Source organism: Calidris pugnax, unplaced genomic scaffold (genome assembly GCF_001431845.1).
Source record: "Calidris pugnax isolate Ruff unplaced genomic scaffold, ASM143184v1 scaffold124, whole genome shotgun sequence".
In the NCBI taxonomy this organism is placed as follows: domain Eukaryota; kingdom Metazoa; phylum Chordata; class Aves; order Charadriiformes; family Scolopacidae; genus Calidris; species Calidris pugnax.
Genome location: NW_015090914.1, coordinates 2,173,355 through 2,187,682, shown reverse-complemented (window position 1 = coordinate 2,187,682; position 14,328 = coordinate 2,173,355).

Genomic DNA, 14,328 nt, shown 5'->3' with positions numbered 1-14,328 from the left:
GGGGGGGGGGGGGGGTAGGGGGATAGGTGAAGTAAATCTATTCCAAATTTCAGAATAATAATATCTAAACCAGCTTATGATTCTTGTGAGGTCATTACTTTTTTATTCTATTTTAATATTTGGGACTGGAAATAACAGAATAACTTTTGCTGTTGTTGCTAAGCCAGCAAAGACATTTATTTCTAGCACGATTTATTCCAATTATATAACCAAAATAAACAACAATGGCAAAGTAACTTGTCACTGTCACTCTGTCGGCAGCTGTACATAGGAATAATGGGCTTGTGGATGGTTTTTGGGTGGCTGATGAACTGGAAAAATAAGTTAGAATGAAATGAAAATGCAAAAATGGAATTTGGAGGAGTATAAAAAGGCTGATTTAAAAGAAAACCCACACATTTCGGGTAAATATGCAGTGTTGTATTCACTGAAAATACTTGACCGTGTCCTCAGGTTAGTTATCACGCTTCCTTAACTTATTCATTTACATAGAGTTTCAAAATGAAATATTAAAACAATTTATTACAATCAAACCCCCATTTTTTTAAACTTACAATATAGTTTCCTCTTTTTATTTCCAGCTGAAAATCATTTGGTCTGAATTAGAAACTCATTTCAGTTTCAAGGAACCAGATCTTTCTTTTGACAAATTCACTCGTCATTGAACTTCTTGGCCATGTGGGCTCCTAAGTCAGAGGCCCTCGTTGGAATGGCTAACCTTTACCTTATTACACACTTCCACTCCATCATACTTTTTAATTGTTAGATGACAAAAAAAAATCCCAACAAAAAAACCCCACCCTAATATAAAATTGAAGTCTTGATTACCATAAAGGCCAAGACTATGTAGATATATATATATATAATTTCACACCCCATTCTATGGCTTGGGATGCTGTGATAGACTTAGACCCTTTTTTTGCAGATGCAAGATGAGTGCTTTGAGGGTCACTGCTCCTTCCCAGCATCCTCATATGCCACATGAGCTTGCTTTGTCCAGCCTGGAGAAGGCTCCAAGGGAGACCTTATAATGGCCTTCCAGTGCCTGAAGGGGCTACAGGAGAGATGGGGAGGGACTCTTGATCAGGGAGTGGAGCCATAGGAAGAGGGGTAATGGTTTTAAATTGAAAGAGGGGAGATTTAGATGAGATACCAGAAAGAAATTCTTTGCTGTGAGGGTGGTGAGCCCCTGGCCCAGGTTGCCCAGAGAAGCTGTGGCTGCCCCATCCCTGAAGGTGTTCAAGACCAGGCTGGATGGGGCTTGGAGCAACCTGGTCTGGTGGGAGGTGTCCCTGCCCAGGGCAGGGGGGTTGGAACTCAATGATCTTGAAGGTCCCTTCCAACCCAAGCCATTCTATGAGTGTGAAGTCCTGAGTGCTGGAGAATGGAGGTGTCCTACATGGCTGGGCTGCAGAAGCCCTGTCTTTTTCTACCAGCCTCCTTTTACAGGTAGAGAGATGTTTCCCTCTTGCCTGCTCTGCTTGGGGCCAACAGCTGGTGTGCCACAAGCCTGTTTCTCTGCAATGCTGCAGTGGTTGGAAGCTTTTCCTGCCCGATGTCCATCCTGACATCCACGTGTGCACAGATACAGTTCCTGGCACAGGTGTCACTCTGACAGCACAACCTTGCCTTGAAACTTCAAAGCTAATCCGAAGCCACATAGACACAGGAACAATTCCTACTTTTGTTTCTAATTAAAAAGTAATGGTCTTTGGGACACCACCTGACCCTTCCCCTCCTGCACTTGGATACCCCTGTAAGAAAAAGGCCACATGGAAGGGAAAAATGTCTTAATTTCAAGCAGGGGATTGCAGCGGTGTATTTCACAGGCGTCCTGCCCCCCCTGCCGGCGACAGCCTGATGGGCCACCAACAGCACCAGCCTGATGATGCTGTTGGTGGCCCATCATCAGGCTGGTGCTGCTGGTGGCCCAGCATAACTAGACTGATGCTGTTGGTGACCCCTCCTCATCAGGCTGGTGCTGCTGGTGGCCCAGCATAACTAGACTGATGCTGTTGGTGACCCCTCCTCATCAGGCTGGTGCTGCTGGTGGCCCAGCATAACTAGACTGATGCTGTTGGTGACCCCTCCTCATCAGGCTGGTGCTGCTGGTGGCCCAGCATAACTAGACTGATGCTGTTGGTGACCCCTCCTCATCAGGCTGGTGCTGCTGGTGGCCCAGCATAACTAGACTGATGCTGTTGGTGACCCCTCCTCATCAGGCTGGTGCTGCTGGTGGCCCAGCATAACTAGACTGATGCTGTTGGTGACCCCTCCTCATCAGGCTGGTGCTGCTGGTGGCCCAGCATAACTAGACTGATGCTGTTGGTGACCCCTCCTCATCAGGCTGGTGCTGCTGGTGGCCCAGCATAACTAGACTGATGCTGTTGGTGACCCCTCCTCATCAGGCTGGTGCTGCTGGTGGCCCAGCATAACTAGACTGATGCTGTTGGTGACCCCTCCTCATCAGGCTGGTGCTGCTGGTGGCCCAGCATAACTAGACTGATGCTGTTGGTGACCCCTCCTCATCAGGCTGGTGCTGCTGGTGGCCCAGCATAACTAGACTGATGCTGTTGGTGACCCCTCCTCATCAGGCTGGTGCTGCTGGTGGCCCAGCATAACTAGACTGATGCTGTTGGTGACCCCTCCTCATCAGGCTGGTGCTGCTGGTGGCCCAGCATAACTAGACTGATGCTGTTGGTGACCCCTCCTCATCAGGCTGGTGCTGCTGGTGGCCCAGCATAACTAGACTGATGCTGTTGGTGACCCCTCCTCATCAGGCTGGTGCTGCTGGTGGCCCAGCATAACTAGACTGATGCTGTTGGTGACCCCTCCTCATCAGGCTGGTGCTGCTGGTGGCCCAGCATAACTAGACTGATGCTGTTGGTGGCCCATCATCAGTCTAATTATGATGGGCCACCAACAGCACCAGCCTGATGATGATGGGCCACCGTACCTCCTCAGCGCCAACCACTGCCCTGGCATTGGGCTCCCAGTGGCTCAGCCTGTGGTCTCTTCAGGGAAACACAGGGAGGTGGGAAAATCAGGGAGAGTGACAAATCAGGAGGGAAAAAACCCAACATTTGGTGTATTCAAGCTTTTCCATGTGCCCCGGATGCCGTTCCTGGTACTCTCCAAATTCCCCTGTTCCCACTGGCTTCTCCATTCTCCGACCTGAAGTCCCTGCAATGATGGTGTTTTTTCAGTAGTTTCCCCAGGAACCTCCTCTGTCACTGCTGCAAAAATTCATTGTACATCTTCAAGCATTTTTCAGGCAGCAAAATGCATTTTTTTTTTTCCTACCTAATACGTAACCTACAGCCTGCATTGAGTGTATCTTCTCAGGTTGGTCCTCAGGTGCAGAATCCACATGGTGACTGAAAGGATGCTGGTCTGCTTCACTTACCTTCCATGTCTCTTAAGCTGATTAGGTGTTCCTCTGGTTTGCTTTTATCTCCAGTTTTGTTTGTTTGTTGCTTTCTACTTACTCACTGGTTGGATGGCGCCCAGAGAGGTGTAAACTTTTTGGATTATGGATGGTAAGATATAGATGTATTTTCAAACTCTCTTATTTTCAGCAAATAGTAGTGTTTTCTGTAACAAACGCTATCTGAAAAAAAGAAAATAATTAGTTTGTATCCACACCCACTATTTCTAATTTCTCCTCGGTAGACAAAGCAAGTGTAACAGCCCACATCTTAGCAAAGAAGGTGTCTTTCAATACTTTTGGAACATGCACTCAACACCATACCCGGGCAGAAAATACACAGCCTGATTTTCATTTACACAAAAGCCAATTTATAACACTGGGGAAGCCTCGCGAGGCCCCAAGCAGTTGTCTGCACCCACTTAAACCCTGCTTTCCACGCCGGAGTTGTGTAACGGGCTGGTTGTTTGGGACTTGCTGAGCCGAGTGAGTGTGTCACACCAAACCCCTTCCTCACAGCAAAACTGCGTATTTGCATAAAGCTGTCCATATTTCACTTTGTGGCAATGGTTTGCACACTTTTGCAGACCTTTGCTTCGCATCTCAGAAAGCGTGATGACAGTGAGCTGTACAGAGACTTGCCAATTCCTTCTCTTGCAGTGCTCTTGAAGTTTTGTCCCCTTTTCCTTCCACTGTTTGCACGGATCTAAATTGCTATTAAGACAGAAGCCACCTGAATCCAAACCCACACCCTACTCTTGTAAAGTCTGACTCTTGAATTAAGTTCAGGCCGAGTGTCGGGTCCTGCCCTTGGGTCCCACCAACCCCCTGCAGCGCTCCAGGCTGGGGGCAGAGTGGCTGGAGCTGCCTGGCAGAAAAGGACCTGGGGGTGTTGGTGGCCTGTGGGCTGAAGATGAGCCAGCAGTGTGCCCAGGTGGCCAAGAAGGCCACCAGCATCCTGGCCTATGTCAGGAACAGCGTGGGGAGGAGGACTCAGGAGGTGCTGGTCCCCCTGGACTGGGCTCTGGGGAGGCCCCACCTCGAGGGCTGTGTCCAGTTCTGGGCCCCTTCCCACAAAAAAGACCTTGAGGGGCTGGAGCGGGTCCAGAGAAGGGCAAGGGAGCTGGTGAGGGGTGTGGAGCACAAGTCTTGTGAGGAGAGGCTGAGGGAGCTGGGGGTGTTGAGCCTGGAGAAAAGGAGGCTGAGGGGAGACCTTCTGGCTCTCTCCAACTCCCTGAAGCCATGGGACAAGAAGAAATGGCCTCAAGTTGCCCCAGGGGAGGTTCAGGTTGGAGATTACGAGCAATTTTTATATAGAAAGGGTTCTTAAGCCTTGGCCTGGGCTGCCCAGGGCAGTGGTTGAGGCACCCTCCCTGGAGGTATTGAAAAGGCGGGTTGACCTAGTGCTTAGAGACATGGTTTGGTGATGGTTTCTATCAGAGCTAGATTGATGGTTGGACTAGATGACCTTGGAGGTCCCTTCCAGCCTAGACAGTTCTATGATTCGATGCATGCAAACACACAGAATTATATAAATATGTATATGCTTAAAAGTACATTGCTTAGTGAGCTCTCCTCATTTTGCTATCACACTAACATAGGGAAATGAACGCTGTACTATATTCAGGCTTCAGTCCATCATCAATATATGCATTGATATATAAGATCAGTGTAATCTCTCTGGAAGGAAAATCCTCTGAACTCCCACGTGTCATGGTATGGGGAAACCATGCTACAAGATCCCCTACCAGGAAACAAGTTGTAGTACCTTGAAGAGCTGGAGTGGTTGCACCTGCCTTGTGAAACAATAAGCTAGCTGCTGCTCTCTGAGCACAAGAAGTTGTTCTGTTAAGCTGACAAAAAAAATATCAGAATTTGGAAAAAACAGTATATTTTCACCAGTACAGGTTGGGGTCTGATCTGCTGGCATTTTCACCAGTACAGGTTGGGGTCTGATCTGATGGCAAGCAGCTCTGAGGAAAAAGACCTGGGAGTCCTGGTGGACAACAAGATGACCATGAGCCAGCAATGGGCCCTTGTGGCCAAGAAGGCCAATGGCATCCTGGGGGGCATCAGGAAGAGTGTGAGCAGCAGGTGGAGGGAGGTCATCCTGCCCCTCTGCTCTGCCCTGGGGAGGCCCCAGCTGGAGCACTGGGACCAGTTCTGGGCTCCCCAGTTCCAGAAGGACAGGGAACTGCTGGAGAGGGGACAGCAGAGGCTACAAAGATGAGGAGGGGCCTGGAGCATCTCTCTTAGGAGGGAAGGCTGAGGGACTTGGGTCTTTTTAGTCTGGAGAAGAGAAGGCTGAGGGGGGATCTGATCAACACCTATAAATACTTCAAGGGTGGGTGTCAGGAGGATGGGGCCAGTCTTTTTTCAGTGGTGCCCAGGGACAGGACAAGAGGAATTGGTCACAAACTTGAATGTAAGAAGTTCCACCTAAACATGAGGAGGAACTTCTTCCCTGTGAGGGTGGCAGAGCCCTGGAAGAGGCTGCCCAGGGAGGTGGTGGAGTCTCCTTCTCTGGAGACATTCAAACCCACCTGGACACATTCCTGTGCAACCTGCTCTGGGTGGACCTGCTCTGTCAGGGGGTTGGACTGGATGATCTCCAGAGGTCCCTTCCAACCCCATAGCATTCTGTGATTCTCTGCTTTTTAAAAGAAGGATCTCCCCCAACCCTTTCAGTGCTACCTGCTGCATGTTTTTTAAGAATTGGGTCAGGCTAGGGTTTTTTGTTGGCTATAGATGCTTCTTTTGAATTGAATTCTCTTTGTTAAAACCAAAAGCAAGCACCATTTTCTGATGATAAGGGTAGGGTGGGCAGAGCAGCCTTCGTCTTGTCTGAAGGTAAATGGGGCTTTGGGGTCAGAGAGGGAATCTCCCAAGGGGTCTGATGTTTCTTCTGAGAGATGGGTTGGGAGAGAGCAGGGATGGTCCCAGGCTCACTAGCAGGACAATCAGTGGTGCTCCAGAGGACACTGACAGGGGAGTGAGACCACCTAAAGCACCCGATATTGCTTATGAAGAGAGATGGTGAAGGCAAGCACGAACGGGAGAAGAGTTTGTAGAGAATGCTTCCATATGCAATAGGTGATTTGCATCTGGGGAGTCGGGGTGATCGCCGGGAGCAGTACAAACCTGTGGCAGGTGTATTTACAGTTTGTACTTGCAACACAAGCCTGGTTGTCCTTACTTTGCATGTATGTCAGAGCGCTTCCTTGCGTGGAATTACTCCACATTTACAAGTCAGGTGCGATTCAAGCTCTGCCTAGATCAGTGGTTTAATTTAAATTAAATTTAATTTAAATTAAATTTAGTTTAATTTAAACTGGACAAAGCAGCTTTAGAGTCAGCAAGAAATGACTATGCCCTGGACAACCCATTCTCTGTCCAATCCAACAACCTAGTCTAGATGAAAGTGTGTGTTGAGACAGAAATGAATGTGTTAATTCTGGGAAGAAAACAGAAAAATAACATTGCTTTTTAGTGAATATATAGAAACACTTGTTTTTAAAAGACAATGCAGAAGAGGTCGCCTTAGACAGCAGAGGGCACTGTGACCTCAAAAATAAGCTCCGAAGCGGGACGTAGATGTCCCTGTTTGTCAGCACAGCTCATGGGACACAGCCAAACGCCCTATTCCAACGGAAAGGGAGCACTACTGGTTTCACGGCAGCTGGAGAGATGGCCTGGTGACGTGAAGAAGTAAAGGAGGACAAACCAATAAGTCGTGTAAAGCAATGATGCCTACAAATGAGCTATCTTTTCCAGGTGGAAAATCGAAACGGATTAATTCCACCGAGTCGCTTGACACGACGGCACGTCTTAACGCTTCGGGAACACAGGCTACGAAGCCTGATTTGGGTGCTTTTATTAGCAAGGGCTTGGAATGTCTAATGAAAGCGCTCAAATGGTCAGGATCGGGATTTGAGATGGATTATCAAAAATTTGAAAAGGTGAGGAAGGAGGTGAGGAAAATAAACTGCTGCTGTCGGTCACCAGCGAGGACTCCACACAGGGTTTTCAACATTTTTGTGTGTAAACTTCGTATTACTTTTTTGGTTTTGCGTGGTTCTAAATTAAAGGGTTTGTAGCCTCGCCATCATTCCCTCCTCCTTGATAAGGTCTCTGGCAAAAAGACCACACTTGCCAAGAAAGAATGCCCTGCGGCCTTTGAGGTGACCACGTCAGTCACAAAACATTCACCTTTGCTCAATCATATGCAGGAAGCAAACATTCCCAAGTCACAGCTTTGTTTGTCCTTTAAGGGGGTGTTTGATGCATGGGATCACTCTCAGTCCAGTCTGCCATTCTGCCTGTCTTGCCAAAGGCACTTTCTGTCACTGTCTGTGGGTAATTAATCTGCTTTTTCTCTACCTTCATTAACCAGGGCAGTAAGAGAGACACTGAAATGAATGGGGTTGTTCAGCCTGGAGAAAAGGAGGCTGAGGGGAGACCTTCTGGCTCTCTCCAACTCCCTGAAAGGAGGGTGTAGCCAGGGGGGGTCGGTCTCTTCTCCCAAGGAACAGGCCATGGGACAAGAGGAAATGGCCTCAAGTTGCCCCAGGGGAGGTTCAGATTGGACATTAGGAAAAATGTTTCCATGGAAATGGTTGTTGCACATTGGCCTGGGCTGCCCAGGGCAGTGGGTGAGGCCCCATCCCTGGAGGGATTGAAAAGCCGGGTTGACCTAGTGCTTAGAGACATGGTTTGGTGATGGTTTTGATCAGAGCTAGGTTGATGGTTGGACCAGATGACCTTGGAGGTCCCTTCCAGCCTAGACAGTTCTATGATTCTATGAATATCAGGGTAAGCAAAGGGTGAAACAGAAATAAACTTGCTGACATCTGAACAGACAAACTTAGACCCTGCTGCTGCTTCTGATACAGCTGTCTGCAAGCATTTCACAGCGGTCCACAAGCTTCTCTCACCCTCTTGCCAAAGCAGATTTGCCAGTAAACCTCCAGCAGCGTAGGTTTACTAGCTTTGATACGGCAAAACATTTCAAGAGCCCTACTGTCTCTCACATATATCCTCTCATATTCTGTGAACACTTCCAGATCCTTGCTTTTCTCATGCTACTGTTCTAAATCCATTTGCTGCCTGCCTGTATTTCCACCCTAAACAGTGCACATATGCTCGATCTCACATAGAGAGCATCTACCATGAAATGCAGTAATAGCACAGCCCATGTTCATATGAATCTGGCTTCTTGTCACTTGGCTCTTGCTTGTCTCTGTAAGCTGTGTCCTCCGTCTTTTCCGACGCATCTTTTGGCAGCAGCTACTTAGAGACACACCGGATAAACACCGAGTCCACAAAAAAATGAAGCAAAACCACAGCGGCTGGTAAACCAGGTTAGGATCCGTCCCTTCTGCTTGTAATAGCGAGTTCTGTGGTCCTCGGATAAGTTGCTCTATAATTTACTCCTCCAAATAGAAGCATAATGAGACACAGTTGCTGTGGCTGTGAATCGTGGTACCGATGCCAAATGAGCATGCCTACTTGCTGGGGCCAAACGCCACGCAGCGAGAGCGTGGAGCGTACAGCAAGAGACCTTCGTTTTGCAAGCTGTAAGGAGATTAGGCCGTGCAGGGGAGTTAAAAGTCCTCAGAACGGTGAAGAATTACAGCAACATCCCAGGCCCCAGCCGGGAGGAGATGATCACACTCCATGCCATAAGAAGGGGCACTGGCAAATCTCCCAAACCAGCTGCCCAACAGGGCAATCGGATGGCTGCGCTTCTGCGATCGCTCTGTCTGCTATCACACTCCATGCCATAAGAAGGGGCACTGGCAAATCTCCCAAACCAGCTGCCCAACAGGGCAATCGGATGGCTGCGCTGCTGCGATCGCTCTGTCTGCTGCCAGGAAGGAAGGGGAACTGCAGATGCGTTAGACCTATGAGGTTACCAGTGTGCCTTCAATGTTTTTCTTGATATTCGTAGTATTTCTTGTTCCTTTTTCTTTTTTTTTTTTTTTTATACTAGGGTTTGTTTTTTTTTTTCAGAGCTGCAGGGGAGCACTTAAGGGGAGCACGAAAATGGTGCGGGAAACTGAAAAGCCAAGAAATCAGAACCAGTCTGGTATAGTATTTCTTGTTCCTTTTTCTTTTTTTTTTTATACTAGGTTTTTTTTTTTCCAGAGCTGCAGGGGAGCACTTAAGGGGAGCACGAAAATGGTGCGGGAAACTGAAAAGCCAAGAAATCAGAACCAGTCTGGTAGAGAATAATGGGGTTTTCTGAGTCACTGGCATTCTTCAGCGTTATTCTGGCAGCAAGGCAGTTTGAGACTTATAATCATCTTTGCAGGAACGAAGGAAGTAATTTCTGTGTCAAAGAAAGAGGGGTCTTCAGGATCTCTCATTCTAAAAATGTGATTTTTAAATGTTATTTATTTATTTTGTTGCCAGGGTAGGCAAGCTGGGTAAATTGTTCTCGTTTGTTTCTAGTACAAGCAAGCTTTCACTTGTATGAGAGTAAGCCGTACAGCCATAGGTGTTCCAGTTCTGTATAGTTTTATATATATATATAGCTAAAATGCAACTGCAATCGCTCCAGTTATATATAGTTGCATATATATATATAGTTAAATACAACAGCAGTTTTAAAAGTAAGAGAAGATAGACGTGAACAGAGATACGCAAGTAGAGATCAGACTGCTGTACTACTGACTCACCAGGAGAGTATTTTTCCCTCTTCAGGGAAAAAATCGCCTTAAGTTTGAACAGGCAACACATGTTTAAAGGAGTTAACTCCAGGGGGTTATTCGTACCCTGCAGAAGGAGAACTGGCCCCACAGAGCTGTTAAATAGGACAATGTACACACTTGAAACTTGTTTGCCACTGTTTTCCGCTGGTTTTTCCTGGCAGATTCCTCCACATAGGAGTTCTGAGGGTGATCCCACTTCTTTACTTCTGCCTTAAAAGACTCCGTAACCTTCTGCTCTTCTGCTCAGCCCGTTCGTCACCAGAAGAGGTCCTGATTATCCCCGTTCTGGTGAAGTCCTTTCCCTAGGTAAGAACTTGTCTGCTCTGTGACTGAAGCTCTAGTGAGATCAATAATGATTTAAGTCAGATATGGCCATATGGTCTGGAGGTCAAGATGCCCTAACTGCCTGGCTGGTTTCCCGAGGCTCCGAGCTCCCCATCGCTGCAGCTACATTGCAGTGGCTAGTTCAGTGGTGGGCTGAGTACGTATCACCAGGCAGCAGCCACACAAACGTTTGCTGAAGAGGCTTGCTTCCCACATTATGCCCTCATTGCATGCTAACCTTGGATTAAATCAACCAAGGAAAGGGAGCCTGGCGTTCCCTAACTTTTATTTAACTCCCTGCTGTTATTAAGTCTGCTGCTGAACGTGTGGAAGCGTGTGGGATGGGCACAAACTTTGCAGAAGAAAAAGCCCTGTTGGTAGGAGGCAACGGCAGCCTTGATGCAAAAGTGGCAGAGTGTGCTCCGAGGCCAGCGCCGCCGGAAGGAAGCAGAGCAGTGCACAAAACATCACTGCAGATATAAAATGGGAATTCTCTCCAGGCACTCTCATCCAGATCACCTGGCAAGAGAGAAGGGGTTGGGATTGGTAATAAACGGCACAGTGAAGGTCAGGGGAAGAACGAGAGAACGGGTGGCAAGAAATAGTATAAAAGATGAGAATAAGTGGAGGAAAAGAAAGCAAGATGGGGAATATTTGGTGACAAGGTGTGCCCGCCCAGCATCCTGAGGAATGAACACCATTCGGGAATATATAGGAACTGCCAAGTGCTTTACTTACAGGGCATGATACCTGAGGGCTGTGAGTTATCTCCGCTGGCAGCGTCTCGCAACCACCATCCGACTCAGCACCCTGAGGCTGCTGATCTCCGGCAGAGGAATTTGGAAACATGAAGAGACAGTCCAGTGGTGGTGGAAAACGGGTGGTCAGAGAGATAGCAGAAACACCAATGTTGTGGCCCATGATGTCCTGGGACACCGGAAAACTGTGGAGCAACATCTTATGGATTTTGCTGTCCCTGGAGAAAATAAGTTAGGATAAGCTGATTAAGCTGATGTTTCTCCCATGGGCTAGTGTATATCCTTCAGCACGCTCAAGAGTTGAGAGAAATCAAATTTACTTTCGGAGTTATCACATTTCCTCCCCCTTCCCTCCACCCACCCTTTTCTTTTTTTTTTGTTTTTTTTTTTTTTTTTGTTATAAATAGCAAGGCATGCGCTGTCTTACTGGGATCACTGCTTTCGCTGGGATGTGTGGGATTAGTAATGAGCGGCTCTGTATGAAAAGTGGTGTTGGAAATAAACAGAGCACTTCTGGAAAAATATGCAACTCCTGTCACGATATAAACCCAAAGTTTATTTCTTACTACTCGTGTCTCTTACAGATTGAAGCAAGTGTCGTTTTTATTTTTAGAGGTGTACTGCTCCACTGCAGCTCTTTTGAAGTAGCGTTGAGAGTTTTCTGCAGCAATTCACAGTTGCTGAATATGGGCACCTTTACATTTAAGAATGCGATGTTCTGCCTTTGCACCCTGATAATAACTTTTAAAATCATTAGAGTTCTTTAGTTTTGTAGTGTGTGCCTCTGTAATCAGGTTCTGCGGGTGGTACCTTTTGAAATAAATTGCCTGAAGAGTTTTAATAAAAAGAAACCAGCCTGAAAGTAATTGATTTGCTGCAGCTGGAGCAGGCCCAGTGAATCTTAATGGCTGAGCCATCCCACAGCATTCATTTGAACCTTAATAATCTCAACCCTCCGAGTTCTGAAGTGCTCCCCGACCCTATTGCTTTTTGGCAAAAATTGAAAATAGGTTTCGGGAGTTAAAAATCAGCAGAACATACCATATTGCTCTTTTTCTACGCCAGTTACAGGCAGAACTCCTGGACTATCTGCAGCCTGTAGTTTTCAGTCACTCAGCCAGCAACAATAGACTCCTTTGGTTACTAAGTTCATGACAAGCAAATATGAAAAAAGAGCAGATTGTGGAACTTTTTCTCTTGGAAAGCAGGCGGGAGAAAAGTAAGGAGCTTCCAAACGTTCAAATGGTGTTCCTTTCACCTTTTAATTTATATTTAATATATAACAACCACAGATAAATGTTAAACTGCTACAGGTAATTCCTTTTGGAAGAAGGCCCTGCATGCTTGGGAGTTTTAAATAAATATATAAGCAGGTCAAATGAAGAATACTGTTTCTTCCTTGCTCATTTTTTGAGATCAGTGCCCTTTGCGATTATTTGTCCCAAACAGCTGGGGGTAGAAGGGCCATTTTCCCTCAACAAGCAAAAAAAGGTGGAGCCAAGAGCACTTGCGGACGCACAGACCCTCTGTCAGTCCCACAGGCTTGTTTGTTTTATCCGACTGTACCAGCTTGTACATTTATACCCTTATTTTGCTTACAACATTCCTCCTGCCACAAAGAAGACAGCAAAGGCCATCCTGTTCTCATACGTCTGTTACCTCAGTAGCTGAAGCCAGACCAAAACTACCTTCCTGTGCTAACGATATGCCAAATATCTACTTATTAAACATATTTTTAAAAATACTTTTTATGGTATTTGCCACTTAAGGCTCAAACCTTGCACTTCACAAGGATTCATAAAAATAAATGGGAAAAGGTGATGAATAAAGAACAGAAGCTGTAAACATTTTAGAAAGAGCCCCGCGTTTGTTATGTCAGAGGAAAAAGGTGTAAAGGCCAGGAAAAATAAGCGAAGAGTTGAGCAGAAAGATGGAAACTCGAGGATGTAGAAAGGCTGTCAGCAGAAACGTACAGAGAGAAATGAAGAGTGAATAGGGTCAAAGAAAAGCCTGAAGACAGGGATGAAGAGCATCTGGGAAGCAGGGAACATGTACGATCATGAAGGAACTTCCAGGGCAAAAAAATATAACAAGGAGACAAAGAGAAATGAGTGAAATGAATCCGCTTGGAGAGGCTGCAGTTAGTGAAAAGGTTATATTCTGCTATATTCAATCAGTATTATCAAAAAGGGTAATTAAATTAATATATCCCTATCGGATGAGGCTAGTCTTTTTTCAGTGGTGCCCAGGGACAGGAAAAGAGGAAATTGGCACAAACTTGAATATAAGAAGTTCCATCTAAACACGAGGAGGAACTTCTTTGAGGGTGGCAGAGCCCTGGCAGAGGCTGCCCAGAGAGGTGGTGGAGTCTCCTTCTCTGGAGACATTCAAACCCACCTGGACACGTTCCTGTGGGACCTGCTCTGGGTGGCCCTGCTCTGGCAGGGGGTTGGACTTGATGATCTCCAGAGGTCCCTTCCAACCCCATAGCATTCTGTGATTCTACTTGTGGCTTTGTCCCGCTGGAAGCCCCAGGCCTGCGGGCAGCCCTGGGACCCAACTCTTGGGCCTGTGGTGGAAGCCCCCCAGATGTTGCATCATAACTGGTCCGCAGTGAGGCGAACCCGTGCCTCAGCTCCAAAATAAGGTGGAAGAAGTGTTTTCTGTGGCCGCGGGACACCTCCTGGCAGTTAAAATTTTGAGAATCTTGAGCAAGGGGGAAAACCACACTCAGGAGAGATCTCCTATCGTTGGACGTGGGCTTGACTTCACTGAGGCGATGCTTACAGAGCTAAACAGAGCTTACAGAGCTCTGGAGCCCTCAGCGCAGGAAGGACATGGACCATGTTGGAACGAGTCCAGCGGAGGGCCATGAAGATGCTCAGAGGGCTGAAGCACCTCTGCTGTGAGGACAGGCTGAGAGAGCTGGAGTTGTTCAGCCTGGAGAAGGCTCCAGGGAGACTTTATATTGGCCTTCCAGTACCTGAAGGGGCTACAGGAGAGATGGGGAGGGACTCTTGATCAGGGAGTGGAGCCATAGGACGAGAGGTTGTGGTTTTAAATTGGAAGAGGGGAGATTTAGAAGAGATACTGGGAAGAAATTCTT